This window comes from Bombus pyrosoma, linkage group LG5, assembly GCF_014825855.1.
Source record: "Bombus pyrosoma isolate SC7728 linkage group LG5, ASM1482585v1, whole genome shotgun sequence".
NCBI classification, from domain to species: domain Eukaryota; kingdom Metazoa; phylum Arthropoda; class Insecta; order Hymenoptera; family Apidae; genus Bombus; species Bombus pyrosoma.
This window is the reverse complement of record NC_057774.1, coordinates 9145224-9164102: the sequence shown is the minus strand read 5'-3', so window position 1 is coordinate 9164102 and position 18879 is coordinate 9145224.

The window sequence follows — 18879 nt, the reverse complement described above, 5'->3', positions numbered from 1 at the left end:
GATCGAAACCCAACTAAGAAACCAAAAAGAAAAGAAAAAAAAGAGAAACACTGTTGAATTTCGAATTTTCGCGTGTTTATGTTGCGACTCGGATATCGACAAAAATTGAAGCACTTTGGGAAGGAAAAAACCAGATGCCCGGAGGTGAAAACAGAAAAAAAGAGGAGAGGGTTAAACATGACATGTGTTTTTATTCGATCACCTTTGCAGGATCTCACTTCAATTTTTATGTGATCACTTGCCCGTGTCCCTTTCCGCGCTCGACCCTCTTTTTGTCGTCATTTTATCTCGCCTCTGCCGTAGCTGGAAATTTTATCGATAAAGAATTCCTCGCCTAGGACAGAATCCAAGTTAAAAAAAAAAGAATTGAAAATAAAAAATACAGACGAATTGAAACGAGTAATTCGATACGAACAATAATTCTTTTGTGAATGTCGAATTTTGCCGAAATAATTGTTGAGGTGTAGAATAAATTTATTCCCAGTTTGGAAAGGAAACTACAGAAAGCATTTTATGATCTTTATCCCATCGAAAAATTTATTGCCTTTTACGAACCATTTTATCAGGTGATAGAAAATAAAACTTTGTTCGTTCGTGTTGTTTTTTTTTAAACATTTGCTGTATCGCTATTCCTTGTTTCTCTTGGTTTCACCTCAATAGCATATCTTCCCCGCGGTGAAACTTAAATCGTAACTCATGCATACAAAAAGTGGCCCATGGAGCAAGAAAAGAACGCGGGTCGGTGCAAAAAGGATTTGCTTCATTTCCGGTATTCCTGCATTTACATTTCACTATTATTTCAACGTCAACAGGATTAATAGCGGGTCTATTAAAGAGGTTGGGTAAATAAAAGTAATTTTTTTTAAAAACACGAACTTTCAACAAAAGAGAGAAAGAGAAAGAGAGCCAACCGGTAGAAACGACGATAATTTCCAGCAGAAAACGAGTTCGTCTCTTTCACATTCAATTTATCGTTATACGAGTTTGCATGCACTCGAAATTGTTCGTCATTCACTTGAATCATTTATGATAAAATAACTTTATATAACACAGAGGATCACGTTGATTCGATGACCTTATAGAATAAACCTAAATTCCAAACTTTATTATATTAACCTATTAACGACACAATAGTTTCTTCACCTCTGGATCCCAAATTGTTTCATTGTTATTTGAAAATGCCTCCTGGAATTATAATAAAAATAATGAATTAAAATTAATTTGTTTGAAATTGATTTATTTCTATTAGTTCTTAATTTTATAATTACGAAAACATTTTGCTAAAGAGTAACCTACTGAAGAAGTGAAAGAACATTTTTCTAAACAAATCAGAAGATAAAGTGAGGAAATTCTCGTCTCGAAGAAACAATACTTGATCCACTATCTAATCGACAAGTTTCGTAAAAACCGGTGAAGTTGAGAGTTAACGTTTGAAGGTACACGTGTGATCGTTGCAAAAATCCTTCTCGCACGTCAGCGCGATACCGTCCCAGTTAGCGCTGTAGTGGTCGTCAAGGATCGCGTCTATTTTTCCAAGGACTTTGTCGAAAAATGATGCTTCTTGTCCCGATACTACAAGCTCGAGCGATGAAATCGACGAGTAGAAGGACGAAATTTTGTGTTCGATTTTATTTTGTAAAATGTTGAAATTTATTTTGTATAGAATTTCGTTTCCTGAATCTTTTGTCGATAATCTTTTGAAAAGTTCGATGGAGTCGAACGAAATTTAGAGAAGATTTGAGTCAATCGAAATCGAACGTCAGATAGATATATTAGAAAATTGTTACACGACGATACTCGATGATGTCTAACCCAATTTTGCGAATTTCACTGCAGCGTGATTCAAAGACATTCATCGCGAAGGCTTGACGATGGTAAATTTCAAGGAGAGTTTTTAATTTCACATTTATATTGAAAAATTCGCTGCATACTCGTACATTACGGTATTCACCTTTAATCTTCCTCTTGCTTAGTAACATAGAAAATGCAACGTGAAGAAGAAGTAGAGAGTTTTTCTCTTTGTAACATTTTCCTTTACTTTCCCTTTTTTTTTTTTTTTGTAAATTAATACACGCTGAAGATATGCGACGAAATTAATTACGTGGTTTAAAAATTAATACATTCACGCCTGATTATTCAATCTTCTATTTAATCAAAGAATCGGTATGAATAGCGTGTACAAAGAATATAGGAAAAGCGACTAGTTTCGCAGCTACCCTTTGACCGGTCAAGAAAGAGCTATTTAGCGCATTGTTTGAATAAACAAATGTTTGAACAGACGAATATTTTCGCATCGCGAAACAATACCCGCCGGTTTCAAATAAAGCATTCAGACGTTTGACGTGACGTTAAATTTTAATGAATAGCGGTCGAACGACGGCTCGTTCGCGATTCTAATTTCCAGCCAGAAGCGAGCAGAATGCGAAACTAGTTCTCCTCTTAATTATTCGCAATAACATTAATTAAATTTGATTCAATGGCCGGAGGAAAGAGGCGGTGATAGCGGTGGAACGTGATTTGTCGAACGGGATGAAACTCTCTGGAAGACCTCGCGGATTAAGTTTTTCAGTAATTTCTCTTTCACCTAACGAGAAACGATGGAGACTGTCCAAACAATAAGTTTTGTCGTATTTTATAACATAATACATCTTCCCTCGTGTGTCCCTGTGTTTCGTTAAAATCAACGTCTACGTGTTTGTCTACATGCGTGAAGAAAGAAAACACGTGTGGATGCGCGGTGAAAATAGGAGGAAAAAATAGGCAACGTGAGTTTGGTCGCGCGGCGAATGGAACGAAAATACTCGAAATGTGGTAATACGCTGCACTGGAATATAATTTCAGTAGAAAACGGCCCGTCAAAATCACACTCCAGCCTAGAACGCCAGGATTCGGTGTAATTTTATTTGGAACCGTGGAATGTCGAAACGAAACACGCGAAGCGAACTATTTACGTTGCATCGACGTCAAATAAACGCGGAACCAAAAATTTGGAGACTCTTGGATATGGTGCCAGGAACAAAACTATCGCCGTGGCGTTACGACAAACAATTTGCCTCGTCGGATTCTATTCGCTTGCAAATTTTCTCCGTTGTCGTGTTGCTTTAAGGTTTGGTATATTTTCTTCTTCCACGTGCTGAGAAGTAACTATGCCGAGTAGATTAACGTTGGAGTGTGGTTATCGCGATGACCATTCTGCCTTTTATTTTTGCTTATCTCATTGCTTTGACAGACTAATTATTATTAGTCTTACAATTAGAATTTCAATGGTAGATGAGCACCTTTTTGTTTTGTTTGAACTGGCGCTGTGTGTATAACGTTTCACAAAAATTTGTGCATACAATTTTACCGTCATGTCTATTCTTTCTTGGATTGTAATTTGCGTGAAGTACAGCAGGGAAATTCAATTTGCCACCGCTCGAAATCATTATTGCGTTGTAACCTAATATGAGTTTATTATGCATAGAATTTTAAATAAAATACGATTTTCCAAAATTATGCGAAGTAATAAATTCTCTTTGTAGACATCTAAATTCATTATTTCTCTGTAATTTGAAATTAGTTCATTATGCGTGAAGTTTTGAACAGAAGCGTCTTTTGAAAATTGTGTACAGGACGATTGATTATTCATTCTTCACATTTACATAGTACATGCCGACACATTCGTTACCGGATAACGAATTTACCGTGGTAGTAACAGGAAGAATAATTACATATGGCTTTATGAAAGAGTACTTAACATTAACGTCTGTTAAAAATTGACAGTTACATTCACGCAAAATCAAAGTGATTAACATTACGAATAATGTTGAATCCCCTCAAAGATCGATAAACAACGAAGTAAGAGTTTCACGTTGAAAAAATCAAGGCAAATTGAAACGAGACGTATGGTCTCTATCACGTACAAAAATTTCAGGAAGCACGTTAAGAAGAGGAAGATTGTAAAAAAATCGCGGCAACATGAAGGATCGAAGAACGGGTACAGTTTATCCAGGAAAGAAGAGAAGACAAACAAGCAGAGTTAGAAAGTCTATCGAGATCTCGAACGATTCAACGCGAGTCGAACAGCGACCGACGAACTTTTGGAATGGCCTGATTCTATGAAAAACTTTGGGAGAAGCTGCGGTGAATGGAGGTTATTAAGGAGCAGCAGCATCGTCGACAAACGTCCCAGCTGTTATGTCCCGTTTCTCAAGAAAATTCGCCATGCCACGTGGAATTCTTGACGAATTCGGGTCGAACTTTGACTAGAGGAAACCGGGACACGTGCTTTCCCGCGATTAACTCTCTCGGCTACAAAATCGTTGGTTCCATAGCGTATCCGGGTCGTAAATTCCGCGCGCTTGAATCGAAATGCATTAAGCCGACTTTTAATTTCCGAGATACAGGCTGCTGCGATATTAACCCGCTGGCTTGGTCATCTTTTAGGCAGAAAGGGTTAATTACGAAATTAAAAATTAACAGAGACAAGTCAATGTCAGAGTGAACATGTAAATACGCGCGAGTGTTTGGATATATCTGTGGACGCATTTTACGAATATATCACGCGTGTTACACGATACATCTTGAAATTTCATTAGCACTATTACGAGACTTGACTAACACGATCGTTGCTCGAGTTTCATACAAATCAAACTATAAATTTGCCACAGCTAAATTTTACGAATTTTTACATCTTAGAATCGATAATTGTTACAAATGTGGAATAACAATATAATTAGTCACTGATATGACTAATTATCACAGAGAGCACGGTTCAAATTTTCTTTGAGAAAACGACATTTCATATATAGCAACCTAATAAGTTTGCACGTCTAATTTCTGCTTACATATATCAACTATAATTTTGGTTATCTACATATAACATAACGTACACATTTACACGTCACAGTTGCGTTGCACCAACGTTAAACCTTAGTTGTCCCGATTGCGAGTAAAAGAAAAGAGAATTACGTTCGATTATCGCAGAGACCTGGTTATGGCCACGCGAAATACGTTGCAGCTGACCAGCTCATTACCTTTGGAAACATGACGAATTGCCGCGTGAAGGGTAATTACGGATGATGAATCATCGTCTTAATCGCTTTCGGTGGCAACATCGAGATTAGTGTGTGCGCGTGTGTGTCTCAGTTAATAACAATTTTGACCGAAGAAGCATTGTTTCTCTCGTACAGCACCTAAGTACACACAAAACGAATCCCAGCGAATATCGCAATAATTAATACGACTAAAATATTAATTTCGCTGACTAGGCGCTAATGCTAGCTGTTCGTGAAACTTACAGCAGGTTTTCGTGAATTATCGTACTATAAATCTCGACAATAGCTTGTTACAGTGCTTTATCTTTTACCTTTAATCGAGATAAGAAAGGAAATTATATATAATATATATATAGTATTTAGTATATAGTAGTTTGTACTTTAGTTAGCATTATAGTATAGTAGTAGTAGTTCCAAGTATATAGCAGTATATTTATATATTATATATATATATATGTTTATAAATATAAATATAAATACAGTGGAAAGAAAAGAAAGGATGGGAAAGAAGTATTCAAAAGTAATCGAACATTCTCGAGCGATTGATACGAGGAATGGTACAACGGCGAAGAATCGTACGGAGGTTGGGAAAGAAGGTGCATTCGTAACTATGAAAAATGACCGCAACTCCATGTCAGAACTAACAATAAATCTGAAGAAATATTACGTAAATTCTCGCCATATCGTAGCAGTGACATTGAAAAACGGTATATTCCATTTATTAGGAAGTCGCGAATGCACCGTTGAATAAATTCATCTTTTAGAAGATTGCTCGACACCTGTAATTATAGGTTTATTGTACAACCATGAATGATGTGAAATTTATGAACGTAAATTTCGTTTACACAGAATATTAGCGAACAGAGCGGAGAGTTAAGCGTTTAAAACACGTTTTAATATGCGAAGTATGAATTACCAGTAAGATATTACTATGAAAATACGTTATCGAAGCTAAAATTTCAGTGAAATGGATGATCTGTAAACGTGACGAGGCATTGGTAAATTTAATTCCGAAGTTCGTGTGACACTAACCCTTCGTATATGGTATGTTTTGCGTTTACGTTTCGTATTTACAGGGATGAAGGTTCCGAGCAGCTTTGATTGAAATACCAAGTTTCCAGTGTGAGTTTACGGGGAATTTTGGTATCTCGAAATCGTTCACAACTTTCGAAATCTCCTCCCTCTGTGTGCTGTCTCGGAGTCCTACAAGAACTCTTTGCGTTTATCAGAATATTCGATATTCTCCCTTTCATTGAATTCCCTGAAATTTTCCCCGCTCGGAACTCTCTGATTCCTTCGAGTTCTCCGAAAATGCTGCAACCTTGCTGAACCATCTTAAAGCTTTTTCGAGTCTCGGAACTCGCTGGACTATCGAACTTCCCAGCAATTCGTTGAATTCTTCGAATGTTCAAACTTTTCGGAAATAATTTGCAACGCTTGAACTTTCTGAAACATTCGGATTTTCCTGGAACTTTTAAATCTTTGAGGACACTCGGAATGTACCGTGTAACGTTTGAAGTCGAGGGAACTCCTCGAGTGTTCTGTAATGTTCGAGCAGCTTGAAACTTTGCGGAAGTTTCGACGCTTCCAAACCCTCAGGAAATTCCATCGATCTCCAACCGTTTCTGATCCATTAAAAGTTTAGTATTTTTCCATTCATTTCTGAAAGCAACTTGGCGCAAATGATTCGAGATAACGTTTATAAAAACTTCTCTCTTTCCTCGAGTTCACGCATACACATTTTTCCATTTTCTCGGTTACGAGAATTACGTCTGTGCTTGCAGCCATAGATTCGCTGGTTACACGGGACGTGCGCGATATTCTCCTGGTAAACGATAACAACACCGGCTGCATATGCACCTCGGGAGACATTCCGGTCCGATGTATACACCAGCGTAGCGCCAGAGAACAGACAATGCGTGTCGTCGTAGCTGTCAATGAGACTCGTGGAATCTCGTTAGTACACCGTTCTTTCCAACCAACAATCTACAATCATTTCTCATGCATAGCTCGTTAAAACGTAACTGCATCGCTAAATAGAAAATATCACTTAAAATCTTAAAGCGATACTCAATTAAACAGCTTCTGTGTTATGTTCGCCAGTTTGGAATATCGTTTGTTACGCCACGTGGCTTTCCATAGGCCGTTATTCCTAACCGTCGCTCGTGGCATCGCAGTATCGCGAGCGAACCGTCTCAAATAGCCCGACATATACAATGTAGCGGCCAACATCAAACAGAGCGAGTTCGAGAAACGTCGATTCGTTTCGTTATTTTAAACACACTCATAAGGTGACACGCGTGATCATGGCGTGATCGGTGGCGTGATCGGTGGCGTGACCGAGCATGGTGGGGGGATCGTCTCCCATGGAACACAAAGGGCCCATCGAAGGGCAATCAGTATCGATCGAGGATCCAAACGAAATACACTAACGTCTCCAACGAATTACAAGTCGTCCAAATACAAAACACATTGTAAAGTCGAGTCGAATCATTACACCAAATTAACTGTATCATCTGTCAAATAATTTGTGGCGCATCATCATACTGTTGTTTATATATATATTGTCAAATATATCATTCTTTGTTAACTGTGTTAATTCAGTGTTAACCTCAACTAACCACCTCTGTCATCTTAACGGACACAGAGGAACGACTAATTCGCGGCGTCGTTTTCTGAATCGTAGCGAGAATTTACGCCTCCCGCTGACGCGCTTTCCTCGCGATCGCGTCTCTCCGCGAACGGTCGTAACATCGTTGATGATGAATTTTTCATTTCTGTGGCTTATTCTCTATAGGAGAAAAATTCGTTAACGTTGATTAACGTTACATACGCAACTCTATCTATACACAAGTTAATTTACAAAAGTGAACTGCGTGAGTGAATACATAAATTTCCTTGAAATTTGATTTTATTAATTAGTTGCAAGCTAATTTATAACGTGAATTTAATAGAGTGATTTATAAGATCATCGACAGAATTTTGAAATCAAATTATTCCAAATTCTATGTTCCTGTTTCTTATCTCGAATTAACAAGATATTTTGTTCTGTATAACCAATGTTGTACAAATTGCAAATGACCTGATTGATCCGGATTTTGGAAACGACAAAGGAAGTAGCTACGCGATCGACGAAACTGACCCAGTTGCTAAACCACTGTTTCATACGGAGTCACCGTATCTATTATAAGGGTTGATGGTTTGGCAGAGTTGCGGAGTCTTATTTATGGGGTGGCGTGTACTGTCGCGACCTGGCGAACTTACAAATTCTGGCTGGTACGTGTAGGAGCTCGACGGTGTCATACTTCGAAAACTATAATTCGCTCTTCCACTCCTCACTCTCTCTTTCTATTTCTCTTCATCTCTCTCGGCTCAACTTCTTACTAAACAATGATCTGTCCGCGGAATGCAAATGTCGCGTGCTAATATCGAGGTTGCAGCGATCAGCCGTTTTCATTGTGTTTCCAACTACTCAAAACGTTGCGGCGTTACTCATATATTTAATCAGAGAAAATACGGTGGTTTGCTACCTACAGCCATTACGACGCGTCAAGTTCTCGCCTACTTTCATCGAAACAATGAAGCGTTGCGATCACTTACACTTATGTTCGCAGGTATTAAGACACTTACACAAAAGTAAATTTAACCTCAGAAATAGTTCGGAATTTATTAGTGGAATTTATTAAAAAGTTCCAGGTTAAGGGGGCAAAGTACTTGCGATAAGTACAATTCTGTCGATTTCCTCATTTTAAATACACTCGTAACGATTGACGTGTTTTAAGCTGTTAACTGAGGAGATTAGTTTGAAAAATCTATTATAAATTTCATGAAAAAAGTAAAGCAAAACGAGGATGGATTACATTTTCATTCGATGAAAAACTAACAATCCATTGTTGAAAAAGGGGTATTGTTTATAAAAACATAAAAATTGCCAAAAAATAGTAGAGTAAAATATACAAAATAATTCGGGCAGTAACCGATACACGCAATAAAGTACATAAAATAATTCGGTGAATAGCCGATGTATTGGGGAAAATAATCAACCCAATTTATAAAAATGTTATATTCGATTACGTGCAGCATAACCGAAGAGAACAATCAAATAATCAAACTTTCTTTCTTCACTTTCTTTTTATTTTGTAAAATACGTAATACGCTTACTAAAGGTATAAGGGAAACATACCACTAAATGCCATTTATATTACTTTTTTACTAAAATTTTGAGTCTTTATAGTAAATGGCAATTTTTTATTTTACACGACGAGTATACACGTCAACCGCGTCGAGATAAAGTTTTGGATTGACGTGTATATACCTTGAACGCAGTTAACTAGTTAATGGTCCATAAGATGCAAAATACGTACTTAATCCCACGAACAATACAAAAGAACCATTTCGATATTTTAACATGAGGAATGGAATTTTATAATTGATATATTTCTGGTTCTTTAGGTTCCAACTGTGTTTTATTAATTCCTGGCGCTTTGTTTTGACGTGAAAAACACGATTGAAACCGGAAGAATCATAAATATATCAAATAATCTTCGTAAAAGTTGCACAGCCGAAGTTTCCAAATTGTTCATCCTGTGCCTTCTGTGCGCGCGCGTGTGTGTACCTTCAGATGAAACCAGAGAAAAGCTCCAATGCTCAGTGACAGATTTAATCCTTCAGGAGCCTAAAGCTACTAATCATTCTGCGATTCCTAAGCTGAAGCAAATTTAGTTTCAGTTTAGTTTAGTTTAGTTTACTCTCATTTAGAAACAGTTCAGCCTAGCTAAATCGATGTTTGTTAATTATATATAGGAAAATTAATAGGAAACTGATATATACCTCCAGAGATCCTCTGCCTAATCTGTCAGAATGTGACTTACGATTCAGACGTTGAATATTAACTTCATGTGTAGTAATTGAAATACGCAGAACGCGATGGTCCAAAACTGCTTCCGAAACTCTTATGGTAAAAGGAGTCTCGTTGGAGCATTCAATGGTTTTTGCATTCTAGAAAACGCAAGAATGTTCCCGAACATTTCAGAATGAGTTCACCATGCGCTCGAGCCGAGTCTCGAACAACTATACACGTTGATCCGACAAACATCGTTTCAGCCAAACTAAAACTTTTATCCCACACTTTGCACACTAACACGTGCATTGTACGCAATTCTGATAATCGTTTGTCAATCCCTTTGGTAAGCATTTTCGGAGCCCCCATAGCGTTTCGGGAGCTGACGCTTATAGCGCCATTGGCATCAAGGTACATCCGCGCCTACTGATACTTATGAACGAGAGAGTATACGACGGCACGCGCTCGAGATCGCTAAACAATCAACGTAACGATGCAGTTTCAGTCTCGGCTGCGCTGGATTTTGGCATTATCGCAGAACCGGAAATGGCTGGAAGCATCGGCCGCGGAGTACAGGCCGTGATCATCACGCGCCACCCTGTGTAAATGACGGCGCGGTACAAATCCGCGCAAAAATTGTCACGAACGAGTCCCACGGTGCAGTTGCAGCTGACGAATCGCGCGGATGGAACACGATCCTATGCATTTTTAACGTTCCATGAATTACATATTATACGTAGGACACGTCGAGCCATGATGAATATTTATGCAATTAAAATCGTTGTTTATCGGAGGGCTCGGCGTAAATAATAAAGATTAGTCCGTTTCGTTGCGGGCGCGTGATGGGAATGTGCATGATTCATGCGTGCAAATGGTCGGCCTTTGCTTTCCAAGAACGAAACGCGACGGAAGATGACTTGGCAAAGTGTCGTTTAGCGATGGAATCTAGATTTATGCTTGCAAAACAACGGACACGGGATGGTTTACCGAAGGGAAAAACATTTTCGCGGCGAAATTGCAGGGAAAAGTCGTGGAGCAGCCCCAAGTTGTCGGAAAACTGAAATTTTGCATTTGGGACAGACTAGGCGCATTCTCCGTTCTACCAGAATAATCTTTTTACGCATAATCTATTTTGAATACACAATCGTAAATGATAAAACTGTGACAGCTTCGTTTCAGGAGTCTTCATTCTTTTTTTTTTTTTTTTTTTTTTTTTGATTCATTGATACAAGGCAGTTATCATAAATGTTAAAATTCTAAAATATTAATAAAATAAAATAATAAAATTCACGGTATCACTATCGTTTATTTTTTGTAAATTATTCAAATCGAGAAATGAACCTCTCGGGGGCTGAATCGATCAATTTCACTTACCGTTAATTTCTACTTTCATTACGATTGACGATCAGTTCCCAAGAAAAAAAAAACGACTTACTTCTGCAAGTTTATTTTTCCCACGAATATGGCATAAATTGTCGCTTAAATTTACCTCAGGATTTACCCAGTTTGGGTCAACGTAGTTTCCCAACGACTTAAATAAAAAGATTATCTCTCGCTTTTTCTATGTGTCTCATTTTGTGGAAAGATACATTCGCGTAAAGTGGTCTGGCTAAACGTCAAAAGAGAAGAAAACGTTAGTATTATTCACAGTCTATTGATCTCTTATTGTCAATGAATTCATAAATTATGCGAATCAATAAATACCGATGTTGCTTGTCGCTTCCTATATTCCTTTCATTTAAAAGCAAATACTTTTCTTTCGTAGAATTTGTCCACCAAGCTCTACATTTATCGAGGAATGTTTGACAGATGACATTCGATATTACGATCGCGGCTAAGTGGTCTTGCTGAATGATGGAAAAAGGCGTCGACATTATTCACAGTATTATTCTCGCTTATGTAAATGTTCGTTTACACGATGGCTTGCAACAGCAGGAAAAACTCCGTCAGCAAAGAATCTATTGTGGTTTACGGCGAAACGATGGCTGCTCGCGATCTGGAATTAGATTCGAGTGCAATAAATATTAATGAGACGTGGCGAACTTCGATGAATTTATTGCGCACCTGTCATGGGAACTACCATTGCCATACAACTTAGCGTTTTCAACACGATGAATGGTAATCGAACGATTGATACACAATGGAACGTGTTCTTGAATAGTTCCGGTCAATATTATGAACGTTTCATTCGATCATCAACGATTAATTCCATTAAATTCGTAATTAAATACTAGCGGCATAATATTACACGATATACGCGGAGGAACCGACGGTTGCATTAACTTCTTCACGGTCTTTCTCTATTAGTTAATTTTATTATCCGCAAGAAGAGTGGAATGTACATTTGCCAAGAGCTCCAATTTAGCAAGTTTCACGCTGAACTGAGAAACGATTTCAAGTAAGGAAGCAACGGGAGCGAACGTGGAATTTATCTAATTCTTTTACTTCGTGCTGCTTGATAAACGTCCAACCAAATGAAATGCCAAATAACTTACACTTTGATTGCTACCCGTGGATATATATATATATTTATTTAACTGTAAAATCGGATGTACATCAAGAAGAAGATGCAAATGAAACAAATTAAAGAATTATTATGATCAAAATTAATTTACGTTTGAAATCAAATAAAATAGAATGAAGTGTCAATACCAATCGATGGTTAAAATACCAAGGACTATTCGAACTGTAATCGTAAATTGTTGGTTAAAACGACCCGGAACGTCGTATTCGAGTTCTTGCGAATCTTGCCTCTCCATCGAATGGATTCTTTCACGGAACGACGCGTCGCGACACCGATTTCCGGTGAATCGGATCGAGGGGAACGTGACACGGAGAGCAGGGAGTAATGCGCGTTTGAAATTCAAAGGTGAGTCGTGTTGCACGCAGAGACACGCGCGATCGATCGTTGAATCAAAGAAACGTCGTGGACGATGTCAGACACGATAGCAATGGTATTATGACAGATATTGTGCCGAAGGCAACCTATAATACAGCGAGAGACGCGAAAAATCCATCGTCTGGTCGCGAAAGTCGAAATTTTTGAACATATACCATTTTTCTTGCCCGAGACTCTTTGAAATTTTATAACGTATACACGTATTGAACGTTTTCGTATTCCTGGTGAAATTGTTTGGCGAAACAGAAACTTGATATTTGTCGTTCGTTCAGAAATCCTATTTTTTTAATAACTGATATCAATTATCGTATCACAAGGAACTAGTATGGATTATTATTAGTCGTAACTGAATCCTTAGTTTAAAATTTGTCCTTGATCTTTTTAAGATCAATTTATGAAAGCGTGCAGAAGGAGAACATCGTTTTATTTGTACATATTAAACCGGATAGACGATACGTCGGAGGATTACTTGCAATTCCTCGATTAAATAATGCGCATTATATCTCCGTATCTTTTGGAATCATTGATTGAACGAAAACATAAAAAAATCCTATCTACAAATAAAACTATATCGAACATCGATGTTATTTTAGCAGCTGCGCCTCCATTTTGTTAAATCTTCTATTCGGTTCTCTGTCAAATTCAATTCTCACGAAACATAGCCGAAACGTATTACACGATCCGGCCGGAACCACGAGCGTTTAACCTACAAAATTTTACGATCAACCCCGAAACGATGCTCCCTCCCTCTCTCTCTCTCTCTAAAAACAATTTATCTCACCACGTGGAGCGACCTTTCCACGAGAGATCGGCCGGTTTCCACGCCAGGCCGGGATACCAAGCAGAAACGACGACGTTGAACGCGTTCACGCTTGTACAGGATTTAACGAAAAATATCCAGCGGCAGTCCCTCGTAAAGTCCCCTTGGCTTGCTCGACCTGTCAGAAATCGTTGCGTATCTCTGGTATCTCGTCATCGCGTCACCACGGTCTGTGACGGCCGCAGCTGAAGTTGCGCTCGCGAGGAACATAGTTTAGCGCGAGTTTAGCCAGACTAAGCTGCAATTTTTCTCTGGCCACTCTAAATTAGAGTCAGGATTATTGTTGCGAAGCTACGACCTGATACGTTTGTCCAGCCACGATTCCCTGTTTTATATATTCAATACGTCCAGCTCTGTCGTTTGCATTTCACGCGAAATATCGCCGCGCTATTGTGCTTCTCCTCGTTGAAAACTCGACGACTGCTGATGCTACAAAAATATCGCTCGGTATTGTGAAAGATAGAACGTCCGTTTGATTCATGGTAGTAAAAATGTTCGCTGTGCTGATAAATTACGAAACCTTCTTTGTATCGCGCATTGCGTAGACTCTTTGATGTTGAAAGACAAAGAGATTAGTTGGTCCTTGATAATTCAAACTTCAAGAAGAATACAAAGCGTTCTTGTTTATACGCATAAATTCCAGATATTAATGCCTCTGTCGATCATTGCGTCGACGAGTTACGAATCTTTTTTGTACAGAATATCGTGTGTGTATCTTGTGTGTGACATAAAAAGATAAAAAATATAAGCGAACCGTGATAATTCATCGAAACGTGAACGAAGTATATAAAGTGGCCTAGTTTATACGCACATATACATGCGCAAAAACACACACACACACACAAATTCTAGACATTAAGAGTTCTGTTTCTGTCGATTGAAAGCGTAGCACGCTCGTTCGGTTTCTAAAAACGAAACGTCTCCGAGCGTATATCAAGCAGATAGGAGAAAGGTTTGGAATTGTGAAAGCGCACGATTCGTGTGCACACGCGCATGGAACAGCAGAGTACGGGTAGTTGAACGATGGTTTTGCGAAACTTTTGAAACGAAGGACCTCGCGTACGTGCGCTGCCACGTGCAGAAGCGCGGTACAATTGTTTGTAATTGGGCAGAAAGCCAATAACATTCCGCAGCTGAAACCGAGGTGAACTTTCGACTGGTTTAGGATCTCGATTCCGAGGATAGTGGTCGTGCATCCGCCAAGGCACTGAATAAGTATGAAACAATGCGATTGTTATACACCGTTGTTATTGTTGTTTCTGCCTGCCTGTCATCCGGCTCATCGTTTGACCCCCTTTTCGAATTTATGCAAGCGGCTAAATTTCAATTCGGTCGCATTCTCGAAATACACACGTTCGATTGGAATTATTCCTTGCAACGTGTGGAAGCAACGATTACGCGTAATTGCAGTACTTCGAAGGCAAATCTTTGACAGCCCCCGTTTCTTCGTTTCGTATTAGATTAATTAACTGCGTTAACGTTTATTCGTTGGCGAAACAGTTATGTATTTACGATCGATTTTCTTTTGTCAAGATAAATTGTTTTTCCTTGGAAATCCAAGATCAAACGAAGCTGTGAACTAATGATTACGAAAATGCTAAACCTCGTCTCCTCGAATAACCACATTGTACTAATGCGAATAACGCTGCTGGAATTTCAGTTGTCCTTGATCCCGCGGCCTGCAACCTGGGATTAATTGCACCTGAATTAATGGTTTCCCTAATCCCTTATTCGTACGTGGCAGTGACTTTACGAGGCGACTCTGCAAACTTGTCTTTCTTGTCTCTCTTCGTTTCGTGTCCCCTTATTTTCTAACGATTAATTCTATTTGACTCTGTTCGAAAATGTTCCTTCGAATCACCCTGTTTTCTTCGGTCAAGGAAAATATGATTAAAAATTTAATACCTACAATAAATAGGAAACTATGATTTTACAGAGAGATGTGCGATAAAGTTGAGATACGATCGAATTCTTTTCAAAGTAACGTTTCTGTAGCTGCAATTTAAGTCGAGTACATTGATCAAATTTTTATACACGCCGACATAAATGGAGAAAAATATCGAGTTAAATCGCAAGCAGAAATCGTCCCGTAATCATCGTTCCAAAAAGGCATCAGACTATATCGCAAATTAGAATTATTTTGTAATCATTATTCTGGAAAGATAACGAGTATATGTACGTGAAACAAAGTTTTTATACCATTTTACAATGAAAAGAAATTAAAGGTATGTAGCAAAAGGTGAATGTGTATGACCGTTTCTCTGCGTGTTCATCACTGTTTCCAAGTCTCTTTTACAGACGACAAAGCGCGATTAATAACGATGATTGACTATAGTTGAATTATTGAGTTCACGTGTTACGGGTACTGCCATGGTAAACAGTCGAATCGCGACCATGTGTTTGTCAATCGAAGCGAAAATTGACCCACTTCCTGTAGCGCAATTATCTGCGCCTTCGTCTCTTTGTGCCGTGGTCTGCTGATCGCAATAAAACATCCATTTGCAAGTAACGAATAGAAAGCAGAAACTGTATAACGTTAATAATTCTTGTCTGAATGCCGGAATAAACGATAATAATATCTATTAGACAAATTCGAGTATTGTATGACATGGTTCGATAACAAGGAAAGATTTTCTAATACAATCGAGCCAATCACGAATTAAATTGAGTAATTTCATTTACTCGAAATTTCACCGTTCTAGCAGAATACGTGACGACTATTTAATTTTTCAACGGAATTGTCCTCTTTTTTATAGCCCGTACAGTCCGATTAACAATCTAAATGATGAAAAATTCTCTGTAATTTTATATTAGAAAGTATAACAACTAGAGTCAATGGATTTATTAAATATAATAAATAATCGAAGACCACGGGAGCAATTTCGTATTTCGATAGTTTGTTTGTAATTAAATTGAGGTGAATAGGCCGTGATAGTTGTAGTTGCTGGCTGTAAAGTGTGAAGGCCGACTGAGATACCGAGATAGGTTCTGCGTACGGGTGTAGATGTCGCTGCTGGAGTACTGCTGCATATTCTTCTCATTTTTGTATCCTGGAAGAAAAATCGGACTACGGTCGTCGGGATTTGAACCCGGGTCCGTAACCTAAGGCGCTAACCACTGCTTTATTTTATAACGTTTATTGCCCAGTAGATGAGTATTACATATGTACGTTATTCATAATAAACAATGAATTTCGGTGTGGGGTGGTTTAGGCAAAAGTACAATGTTTTGTGTGTCGAAATTTTTTAGCCTTACTATTTTTAAATTTGATTTAAGTCCTTGTAGAGCGGTGTTTATATACGATATTGTTTTTTCTTCCTATCTCTGTCCTGAAAAACCTGGTCGTAAAAACAGGACAACACAGTTCGGTAGTCAGTCTACTTACGGCTAACCACTGAGCTATCGTCGTCCGACACTAGTTGGTGTGGTCCGGTGGTATTTGCTGTCGAGTGCCACCACAGTACCCCCGCCCCCTTACCAGTGATAGCGTTTCTTCTATGTGCGGTAAAGCGTCAGCCATTTGTTGCCAAACCCGTGCAGATGTTGCGCGAACTCTTCGACGTGGTCGTGGATACCTAAGGTGTACACACGGTGGTGCAGGGCATTCCGCGTACGGTCGTAGGCCTCTGTTTCTCTTTCTAGTATGACGTGCTGGTGGTGATGCCCATGAAACTTTGCATCACTCCTGGGGCTTGGTCATCGTCTCGTATCCTGTCACCTGCTTGCGTCAGTCGGCAGTGAGGCTCGAGGTTTTGCTGAAGAAGGAAGGGCCGTTCTCCGTGTTTGACGTGGCGGTAGAAGGGTCCAGATGCCATAGTCTTAGATTTGCGATGATTGAAGTAGCGCTATCACGCTCACACCACCTCTTTTCGCTGTCGATCACGTCGGGGTCACCAATTTGAGGTGAATAGGCCGTGATGATAGTTGTAGTTGTTGGCTGTAGAGTGTGGAGGCCGACCGAGATACCGAGATAGGTTCTCTACATACGGGTGTAGATGTCGCTGCTGAGGTACTGCGCAGCATTTTCTTCTCATTTTTTTATCATGGAAGAAAAATCAGACTACGGTCGCCGGGATTTGAACGCGGGTCCCGAACGTTCGTAACCTAAGGCGCTAACCACTGCACTGCCGTCGTCCGACACTAGTCGGTGTCGTCCGGTGGTATTTGCTGTCCAATGCCGCCACAAATAAACGAATTTTAATGCGGCATTGTTCAAAACGAAGATAATCTGTTAAATCGACGGATGCCCTTTAAAAGTGTGTAAAATGACAAAGTTTTATGGAAGACAAAGGTATAATTATTGATCCAGAAAATATTTAAATATCTCTAATGCGTTCATGTAACAAGGGGCAATATTTTTCAAGTTTAGTTAAACAGAAGCGAGACCGACAACTCGTCCTTAATTTCTTTCTAAACGCGTAAAATCTTCCTTCTTCTCGATACTTCTCGCTCTGATTCTCCCCCAACATCGGCGAACGACTCGCAAAGAGAAAACACTGCCTCGGAAGAAAAAAGACAAAGAAAACGTTAGGACGGAGAAGAGGAAAACAGCGAACGAGATATTTGCGACACGATGCTCGATGTGACGTTGGTGAAATGAGCTTTTTACGACGGGACTGGATGGACGTGCAGCGTGAACAGGCGAAGAACGAACAAAGAACTCGCACGAGAAAGTTCTCGAGGAAGAACGGAAGCTTCCAACGGACGAAAGAAAACGTCAGTGGTCGCGACGCTGCGCCGCAAGCACCCGTCCACTTATTCTTCTACTCTTTCCACTTCTTCACCGTTCTCCTCCTTTTTCTTCACCACTCTCTTCTTGTCTACTCATATATCCACCGTTTTCGCCTACATCTTGACCTCACCTACATTGGCCTCCACAAACCCGCCTGTTGTCATCGCATTCTTCTCTCTTATTTCACCTCGCCATTATAACATAACACGCTATATTATATCTCGTTATATTATATTAGGTTATATTATATCATAACACGTTACATTATATTACGTTATAATGTATAATGTTATATAGCATTACGTCATTATATAATACGTTATAATGTATTACGTTATATTGTATTTCGTTATATTATATCATAACGCGTTATATCATATTACGTTTTGACCTTCCTTCAAATATTGCGCATAAGGCGTACGATACCATGATCGACGGACGGATATAAACACGGGCATAGTGGGGATGTCGAAAGATGACAGAGGGAAGCAAGTGGATCAACAGTACAGTTGTCAGTAAGCATTCGTCAGTACGAGTCACGTGTCGAGGATT